Raw genomic sequence first — 10,404 nt, forward strand, 5'->3', positions numbered from 1 at the left:
GGGGAGGGCATCCGGGTCACCAAAAGGTCATCGATGCTTTAGGTTTTGAGAAGTCAGGTCATCGACGACTGAGAACTTCCCGACCTCCACTTAGTTCTCGATGCTTTTCTCGTCTCGAGAATCTTGGTCGTCGATGCTTCTCGTATTGAGTCCCGAGTCCCGAGTCTCGAGACTATACTGCGCGAGCGACGCACGCGTTACTAACAATGTGTACTATCTGCATTGTTCACCCCTCTCTCGTCGGCGATGATTCCAGCGAAGCTCGAGACTTTTTTGCGTCTCGATGCTTTTTTGAGTCTCGAGACTCAAAAAAGTCTCGAGCATCGCTCTAGTCATCGGTGCTTTCATTCAATACCTAGTCATTGGTATTGGGTATTGACGTTATATCATATTTTAAACAGCTAACAAAACACAAACGTCGTAAATAGATCAAAATGGTTATAGGTATCAATGTTTTATTATTATACAAAGTGAATTTATTTAATGTATTTTAAGTTTTAATACAAAAAAGCCATCCAAAGCTCAGTTGAAGTGCTACTTCTCGGGAATTCCCGACTTTTCCTTGGTCATCGAGTTCGCGAAGTTTTGAGTGTTGGTGGCCGATGACTTGAGGTATCATCGAGACTTCCGCTCGACACTACCAATAACCTGTAGGTTAACAGAGAAGGAAGGGCGCACAAGTTCATTGTAATTTGAAATTGAGGAGTTGGAACAAAGTTGATTTGCATCGAGTCAGAATTCAATCAAGTCTCAGATTGAAAGAAAAAAGCCCAAAGAATCTTTTTTAAAACAAGAAACAAAAAAAAAAACAAAAAACCTACACCGTGCACCAGAATGAATAAAAACAGGACAGTCTTTAAACTGTATCAATGGAAATCACATCTTGCATATATACAAGACCTCTAGTGCTATTGTGAGGACTGGTTCTCAGTCTCACCCGTCCTGTCGTATCTGAGGGCCATAACACAACTTGTGAAATCCAAATAAATTAAAAACAGATTATAAATTTATATCACTTTTATTGTTATTTCATACATATTCATGTTATTCAAACTGAAAATCATTTTTAAAAAATATAGATACGATGTTTCTCCATTAAATGTATGCTTGTATTCTCATCCTGTGAAAGAGAAAGAAAAAGAAAAAAAGAAAATTGATAATTATTACTGAAACTGTGTAGTTCCATTTTTTTTTAATCTGTAATTTAAGAGCCTCAGCAAAAGCTTTGGTCAAGAAAGGTTCTGATTCGGCAACATCACATGGTCCCATCTATCAAATTCTACTATCATTACATATCAGCTACATAAATGGATTCATCAGTACTCTTATCTTGTTGATAAATTAAATTATAAATATAGAAAAGGATATAATAAACTTTAAAAAATAATTAGAAAGTTAAATGATAGACAAGATAAAGAGATCGTTGCCTATTTCTTTTTAAATTTCTTATTCATAACCAAGGAAGCAGGTTTCTTTTGCCATATTCTTCTTGACTTCCTTACGTAAATGTTTCTTTCAAGTGTATAACAAGCTCACAGGGTATTTGTATAAAGAAACAGGAGACAATACCATTAAAATGGAGAGATCACTGCCAAAAATTACATAGTGATAGATATGCATTGGTTTTAACGTGTATTAGACACTGTCATTATAAAAAAGTTTTTTAAAATCTTTACAAACTACATTAGGTACTGCTTTTCAAATTAAGAAACGCTCGAAAGCAAAATATGGTCCTATTTTCTTAATCACCGCTCTCTAGTCTCTAGATTTTACTCGATAGGTCAATAAAGCTGAGAGGTTTTATGAAGAATATAGAATATAGAAAAAAAAAACATTAATTCCAATAAAAAAAACATAGAAGGGTCCATAATGATATATGAGGAATTCTATAAGACACAGTAACAAATGAAAGCCATTTTGATAATCTTGAAGGATAAGACTAAATGATGATGATGATGATGATGATGATGATGATGATGATGATGATGATGATGATGATGATGATGATGATGATAATAATAATAATAATAATAATAATAATGATACTTCTTCCTGAATATAAATTGATTAATTCCCATGGTATAGGCAGGCCAATGCTTCCAGAACAATTAAAGGAATGCAGAGACTCATTCTTGTTGTAATGTTATTTAGATCTGAAAAAAAATGATGAGCATGGCATCCTAAAGCATTTTCTCATGGTCCCATAAAAAGCAATATCATCTCACACAAAATCATAAAGTAAAATTCATATGGACCAAACAATGAATAAAAGTTATAATTACCTTATTTTATCAATTATTATCATTGGATTTATTTAACTTTATATGTAGTAATTAAATGACAATTCGAAATTAAGATACCAATGTTTGAATGAATAACTGGATCTAACTCTTAGTAAAATGTAAATGTGCAACTTATTCAGAGTTCAGCAAGCACTTGTTACAGTATGTTGCTTTATCATCATCATTGCCTTTTTCACCCTGGGTCAGGGTATAGGCCACAGACAAACAGTTTCCATCCTTCTCTATCCTGAGCCAACTTTGTTATCTCATTCCAGGTCTTACCACTTCTCTGTATATCAGCTTCTTTAATTCTTCTCCATGTTCCTCGTGGCCTTCCCCTTGATCTTCTGCCCTGAGGGTTCCAGTCCAATACTTTCTTTGTTATAGTTGAGTCATTCTTTCTAAGCGTGTGTCCAATCCACATCCATCGTCTTCTTCCTATTTCCTCTTCCACTGGTTTCTGCTGTGTTCTTTTCCATACTTCTTCATTTTTTATTCTATCCATCCATTTTATTCTGAGTAGCTTACGCATGCACCTGTTTACGAAAATCTGTACCCTCCTTATACATGCCTGTGATGCGTTCCAAGTTTCACATCCATACAGTAGGACAGACTTCACGTTTGAGTTGAAAAGTCTTAGCTTTAGTCGAAGGGAGATATCTTTAGTTCTCCAAACTCTGTTCAAAGATGTGAATGCAGCCTGTGCCTTTCCTATTCGTGCTTTCACCTCTGCTTCCGTGCCTCCATCCTTGTCATTATACTTCCGAGATAGCAGAAAGTGTCTATATCTTCGAGTTCCTGATCTTTTACTTTGATCTGCTCCCTTTGACGCGTACCTTTCCTCAAGACCTTTGACTTTGCAGGGAGAATTCTTAGACCAATTGATTCCGAGAGGCTGTTTATAATTGTGGTTTTTGCTTGCATCTGGTCCTGGGTGTGGGACAAAAGAGCCAGATCATCTGCAAAATCCAGATCATCCAACTGTGTCCAGGGGGTCCACTTTATCCCATTTCTTCTCCCTTTGGAGGTTTCCTTCATTAGCAAGGATGAATAGGAATGGAGAGAGCAAACATCCCTGCTTGACACCAGTCTTAATTTCAAAGCTGTCAGTAAGCTGATCTTCATGTACAACCCTGCAACTTGATCCATCATACATTTTCTTCATGAGGTTTCCTATCTTTTCAGGGAATCCATAATGTGCCAGAATTTTCCACAATGTTGCTCTGTCAATATTGTCGAAAGCTTTCTCGTGATCCAGAAAGTTGACAATAAGAGGAGAGTTCCATTCCATAGACTGTTCCACTATGACTCGCAGAGAGGCAATCTGGTCGGTGGTTGAACGGTTTTTCCGAAAACCTGCCTGTTCGTCCCGCAGTTTAGCATCTGTTGCATTCTTAATTCTCTCTATAATAATACGGTTGAAAACCTTTCCTGGGATAGAAAGAAGAGTGATGCCTCGATAATTATTACAATTACTGAGGTCCCCTTTCTTTGGAAGCTTGATAAGATGTCCTTCCTTCCAATCCTTTGGGAATATCCCGTCATTCCAGATTCTCTCAAATAGTGGGTGCAGGGCCTCAGCATTTCTTTCCGCATCAACTTTTAGAGCCTCCGGTGGAATCTGGTCTGGTCCAGCAGCTTTGCCCCTTTTCATCTTGTTAATGGCACCAACAATCTCTGTTATCAATGGTGGATCACAGCTAATTGGTAGCTCATTCCTTGCAGGCAAAATTTCTGGCTGGTTGGCTGGTGGTGGTCTGTTCAGAAGGCAGTTGAAATGTTCCCTCCATCGTTCAGATTGAGCCTCTTTTCCAAAAATAGTTTTCCCATCTTTGTCTTTGACTGGTATCTCTGGTTTCCCATATTTTCAAGCAAGTGCCTTGGTAGTTTGATAAAGGATCCTCATGTGTCCTCCTGTCGCTTCTGCTTCTGCTTTCTCTGCAAGTCTGTTCATGAATGCTTCCTTGTCTTTCTTCACAGATCTTTTGACTTCCTTAGCTATGGCTCGATACTGCTCTTGTGCATCCAGTTTTGAAGCCCTTGTTCGGCTTGCATTCACTTGTTCCTTCCTTGTTCTCCTCTTTTCAATAAGGTCCTAGGTGGCTGGACTAATCCATTCTTTATGTTCCGATTTCTTTACCCCCCAATACCTCGTGACATGTTGTTATGTAGACTTCCTTGATCTTTGCCCAATGTGACTCTACATCTATGTCCTCCTCGAGCTCAGTAAGAGGTTGGAATCTATTACTCAATTGTAGTTGTTGCTTCATGTTACAGGAAAAACTCCAGTTCCAAAAGCCTTATGACTCTAAAGGACCAATTATTTCAAAGTAAGATGAAATACCATTTATTGTTTAAAGAAAGTTATCAAGCACTATTCAAGGTCTGTTGCTTCATGTTACAGAAACAGGAAAAACTCCAGTTCCATGAGCCTTATGACTCTAAAGAACCACTTATTTCAATGTAAGAAGAAATACCATTCAATGTTGAATATAGACATGACCTATTTCTTAATGGTTTGCTTATATTCAATAAAAACATAATAAAACATAATGGACCTGGAACTCAGATACCACAAGGTTGTTAAAACCGTTGGGTCAGGTCTAATTTTATCAGAGGTTTCATGATCATGAAGGCAAGATTACATAACGAATGTCGATTAGCTTTTTAAAAAATGGGCTTTTATTTACCTTCTGGTGAACTCATTTGTCCAATTTTTCCTGTATTTAACTTTCTGATCACATAAGAAAAGTCTAATAAACATTGAATATTTTTAATGCCTCTAGAGTTCACTTTTAAGTCAAATAAAATATCTGATCACAAATAAAATTTTTGATAATTAGATCAATAGAGAGAGCTTTTCAAATTTTCTTAACACTCGTTTTTATTTTTTTTTAAAATAAAATTATTGGGTTTTTTTCCCTCTATCTGTTATTGGCAGACCCTGTCTGGGAATAATCACAGCGATGACGAAAATATCAGACCGCACTCCCTGCATTTTACAATAAAATGTTTTATTTCACACAGTTACCGACCAAATAAGGCGAAACGGTTTGGAAGATCCAAAACGTCATACATGCAGTTTGACACCTGCCAAATATCAAAGATGCGATAAGGGGTTGAGTGGGACATTTTCTTTTCTTTTTTTTTAAAATCTCCCTACACCCTCCCCCTTCCCCAACATTCTCATTTTTTTCACCACTTCTTCCCTCTCTGCCATTCCTTCTCCCATCGACTCTCAGCAAAAACAATAACAAAAAGTCTTGTGTGGCAAAAGCGGCTACCAACTTAAATCCCTGAAACAACACAAGATATTGAAAATTGGTGGCAGAGACCCTCTGCCTTTGTCTTGTTCCTTTTCCAGTCATGAACAGATAATGAGAGAATGAAGACCTAAAGATTGTTTCGAAATTTATTATCAGGTCAGGAAAGGGCGAGAGTCAATAAAATATGACAAGCGGTGAAAGCTACCCACCACGAAAGATGAGTATTTAAAAAGGCTGCCTCTATTCTCACCCCCCCCCCCCCCCCCCGGCCGATTGGATTACCGAAAAAAACGTCGCCGGCTTTTTGCGATTTGGATTTGATTGATTTTTTTTTATAATTGTGCAACTTGTGACAAGAAACTTAACAAATTACTGCATTACAACCTTTGGATTAAACATACAACAATTGTGGACTACTTTTTATACTATTATGAAGACTAGCATCCCGGGGGTGAGAATAGTCACTTCGATTTTTTTAAAAACAACAACTTTTGTTGAGACTGGTGTCTGCTTTTTTGTTGTTCCTTTCTGTTTTGTTTTTGTACAAGTTATGACTACTGACACACGTTCTAGACTGTAAACGTTACCCATAAAATGTCATAAATTACGAATAGTGTGTTCTCTCACACAGTATTCGAATCATTCACTGAATGAGCATGAAGCAGACATGAGTGAAGGAAACGTGAACTCTGTAAGTCATCATCATATCTTGTCGCGCCAGTGAGTCAGCCAGTCCCGGGCAGTCTGGTTGCATTCCCTCAGGTCAGCATTGGTGCAGTGAGGTCCCAGCGAGCATTCGGACAGGATGTGGTCCATCGTCTGTCTGGGGTGACCGCATGGGCATTCAGTGCCCGGTGAGATTTTCCATTTAAAGAGATTGGTGGCGGTGTTTCCCACCTTTGCTCTAGCTCTGTTCAACGCCACCTAGTCTTTTCTCTTGAGGTCTGTGCCTGCTGGGAGCTTTTCTGTTGGGGGCTGGAGGACATCGTTTGCTGTCTTGTCCCATTCTACCCATTTGTCCAGGCGGAAGAATGCTGAGTGGTCTGGGTGAAGGCTCTCTATTGTGAGGAAGCTTTTCCTTGATTTGAGCCTGCTTTTGGGGCAATTGTGGTCATAAAGGGGGTGTCTCTGGTCCATTTCCTGTTTGTATTTTTGTATTTGGGCATGAGTTTCCCTCCGGATGTGTGGTGGGGCTATTCCTGCTGCACGGTAGACCAGTGGTAATGGTGTTGCTCTCAGCTGGCCCGTTACGATCCGGCAGGCGTTGTTGAGCTCGGGGTCTAGCTTGGAGGCATGGCATGATCGGGCCCATACAGCTGAGCAGTACTCCGCAGTTGAGTAGCTGAGGGCCAATGCTGTGGTCCTTAGAGTTTTAGGGTCAGTTCCCCAGTTCATGTTTGCCAGCCTTCCAAGGAGGGCATTACGCGTGGACACTTTTGCCTTGGTCTTCCTCACGTGTTCTCTGAAGGACAGAGTCCGATCAAGCGTCACTCCGAGGTACACTGGGTGGTAGTTGTACTCTAATGTCTGGCCATTCCACTTGATGTTAAGTTTTTTGTGGGCTTGGTGGTTGTTGAGGTGAAATGCACACACTTGTGTTTTCCCTGGGTTGGCGTTCAGCGAGTTTTTAGTGTAGTACTTTGTAAGGGTGTCTAGGGCATTTGTCAGTCTGCTCTCGATTGGTTGGAAGGACACATCCTGTGTTGCGAGGCATAGGTCATCAGCATATATGAATCGGCGGATTTTTGGGAACTCAGGCTGATCATTTGTATATATGTTGAAAAGTGTTGGAGCCAGCACTGATCCTTGGGGAAGACCATTCTTCTGGGTGCGCCACCTGCTCTTCCGGCCATCCATTTCAACAAAGAAGCGCCTGTTTTCGAGAAGTGACTGGATGATATTTACAAGTTTCTTATTCTTTATCATTTTAGCCACTTTGAGGAGTAGGATCTTGTGATTCACTGTGTCATAGGCTGCAGTGAGGTCGACGAAGACTGTGCCAGTGACCTGTTTTGTCTCAAACCCATCTTCTATGAATTGTGTAAGGTTAAGAAGTTGACCACATGTTGACCGTCCTGGTCGGAATCCAGCCTGGTCTGGAGACAGTTGTTCGTCTAGACTGGGTGACATGCGGGACATAACCATTCGCTCAAATAGCTTGTATGTGATGCACAGGAGGGAGATCGGGCTATAGCTTTTCTTGGATTTTGGATCTTTCCCCGGTTTCAGTAGGGCGACTACTCTTGCTTTCCTCCATGCACTTGGCAGCCTGTTGGTCCTTGCACATTCATTGAAGAGGTCCAATAGCCAGGATAGGGTTCTCGGGCCAAAGTGTTGAATCATCTCAGTTGTGATTCCATCCAGTCCAGATGCTTTTCCTGGCTTCAGATGGGACAAGGCCTCTAGTAGCTCCTCCAGGGTAAAAGAGTCAAGATGATCTTCACTATCCTTGAGGGCTTTGTCCATTTCACGTTTCAGGGCTTTTAGTTGGCCTCGTGCTTTCTTGGCTGGTTTCCCATTCAGTAGAAGCTGATGTGCTACTTGGTCAGGTGTTACTGCAGCCACTCTTGTCTGGGTATTTTTGTCATTATTCAGTTTTGAAATTGTAGTCCAGGCCTTTTTGCTGTTTAGGGTTATATTGGTGGAGGTTATTAATTCCTTCCATCTTTCTGATCTTTCATCGGCTATCATTGATGTGAGTTCTTCACCCAGTTCTAGGGTTTCTTCACTGAAAGGATCCACCTTGTATGATTCAATGTATCTTTCATATAGTTGCTTGCTTTCATCTTTGAGACATGGAATATAACTTTTTCGGCATCCTCTGGGGATGTTTTTCTTTGCAACTTTCCATATGAGTGTTCTAAAGTCGTCGTATCTCTGTGGGTCACTTTTTATATTGGTGATCTCATTGTCTAAATCTTTAGTAAAGTTTTCCCAATTTGCTTTTCTAAAATTGAATCGTGGTATCGCATTTGATTCGAGGGCTTTAACAGATGGTTTGATGCTGATGGTAATAGGCCTGTGTTGAGATTTCGGTATAGGCTCACCTACAGTCCTTTCAAAGTTTGAGAAGTGTTGAGAGGATATGAATGCCAGGTCCGGATTGTAACCTTTCTTCCACCGGGCACTCATAAAGGTTTTCTTGTCTTTGGGACTATGGAGGATTGTGAGGTCATTGCCGGCCGCCCATTCCTCAACAGAATCTCCGTCAAGGTTATTTTGCTCATATCCCCATATAGTGTTATGGCTGTTAAAATCTCCAATGATCAGGGTTGGTTTTCTATCAGATAGATTCATTTGGGGCCACTTGAATGGGGTTAATGGAGGTTTGTACACAGATATGATGGTAATCAGTGTTGTTTCTACTCTGAGAATCTCAATGTCATTTTCTGAGTGGTCATCGCTTTTCAGTATGGTAGATTTTTCTCGAGTGTACATGGCACTTCCATATTTTGGGTGTTCGTGGTGTATTACTAGTTGCATGCCAGGTATGCAAGGTGGTTTTGAGTCTTTGTGGGTTTCCTGTAAGCAAATTATATCTGCTTTTAGCTCTGTCAGTATCTTGCATTTGGTATGGGAGATTCCTTCTGTGTTGAAACTTACAACATTGAAGTTTTCCATTGTCTGGGCCGAGGGGCTATCCTTTTACCGCCATATTTATTCTCTCTGGTAGCGTAGTGTAGCAATCAGTCTCCTTCAGAGAAGGATTACAGGAGCACGACGTGAACGTTTGCTACTTGCTCCCACTCTGTAAGTGAGAATCGGCGAGTGAAGCTGTACTGTAATGACTGACACTGACAGTCAAATTGCGAAGTGAAATGAAAACAAATAAACAAAGCATTCTAAAATTATGCCGGTGAGACATCCAAAGTTAAATACCCGAACGCTATTATGGATTAACATTGAACTAAATCGTTTCCTGCTCTCAAAACCAATTGATACAAATTACAAACTTAAACACTAAAATTGGAATCTTACCTTTGCATGAGTTGGACTGCCATTCTTTGCTGGAACTTTAGCAGCCGGACAACGTTGCGCACAAAACAGGTCTCCCGTTTTTGTCGTTCAAATTGTAGATAATACACATTCAGTTAAAAACAAAACACGTACAAATAAAATTGTTATTTAGTTAAATTCTTTGTACATGGCTAAATTATTCCGAAAACCAGATTTCAAATAGTTCTTGTTTTGTTCACACAAGCGCATTGATTTTAGAGAATAACCTTGACCGTGGTCTAAAAATAGACCGACAGTAATTTTTGATAAATTTTACCATTTGTTTAATAAAAAATCAATATTTAGATATGATTTGACGCGTGATCGAGTATTTATGAATATGTCTTTCTTTTGCCACCTAAAAGCCATTTTTTAATGGTTATTTTTTTCTATAATTTACAATGGAAGGTGAGCTGTCAAAGACAGGTACATGTGTTTTGCCACGTGATTCTAAATGTTTATATTTTGGAACTGTGTTTTCAGTGAAGGCCAATGGAATAGATAGGGTGTTAACAGAAATGCTGCAAGCACTGGGTGAATTTGGTGTTGATGTGATAACGAACCTTATGAATGAGATATACGAGTCAACGCACATCCCAGAAGACCTTCGCACTTCTATCTTCATACTGCTACCCAAGAAAGCGGGTGCAATTGAGTGTTCGGACTACAGAACAATCAGTCTTATGTGCCATCTACTGAAACTCCTCCTGACAATAATCCTGAAAAGAATCTCGTCAAAAGTAGATCGTGAGATTTCAGAACAGCAAACTGGATTAAAAAAGGACAGTGGCACCAGGGAGGCAATTTTCGACTTAAAAAATCCTGTCAGAAAAATACTTAGAGGTCCAAAAAGACATATA

General features: G+C 39.7%; 1 long non-coding RNA gene across 1 annotated transcript; it reads right to left on the bottom strand.

Moving 5' to 3' along the window:
* Positions 1-1,013: 1,013 nt before the first annotated feature.
* Positions 1,014-9,559, bottom strand: LOC144977842 (uncharacterized). The gene is made up of 3 exons (XR_013646412.1): positions 9,527-9,559; positions 2,047-2,153; positions 1,014-1,120 (listed from the first exon to the last, which is right to left on the bottom strand). It is a non-coding gene; the product is annotated as an uncharacterized LOC144977842 (long non-coding RNA).
* Positions 9,560-10,404: the final 845 nt, after the last annotated feature.

This window comes from Berghia stephanieae, chromosome 8 (assembly GCF_034508935.2).
Source record: "Berghia stephanieae isolate SIO BIC M18660-M18661 chromosome 8, UCSD_Bste_1.3, whole genome shotgun sequence".
Taxonomy (NCBI): domain Eukaryota; kingdom Metazoa; phylum Mollusca; class Gastropoda; order Nudibranchia; family Aeolidiidae; genus Berghia; species Berghia stephanieae.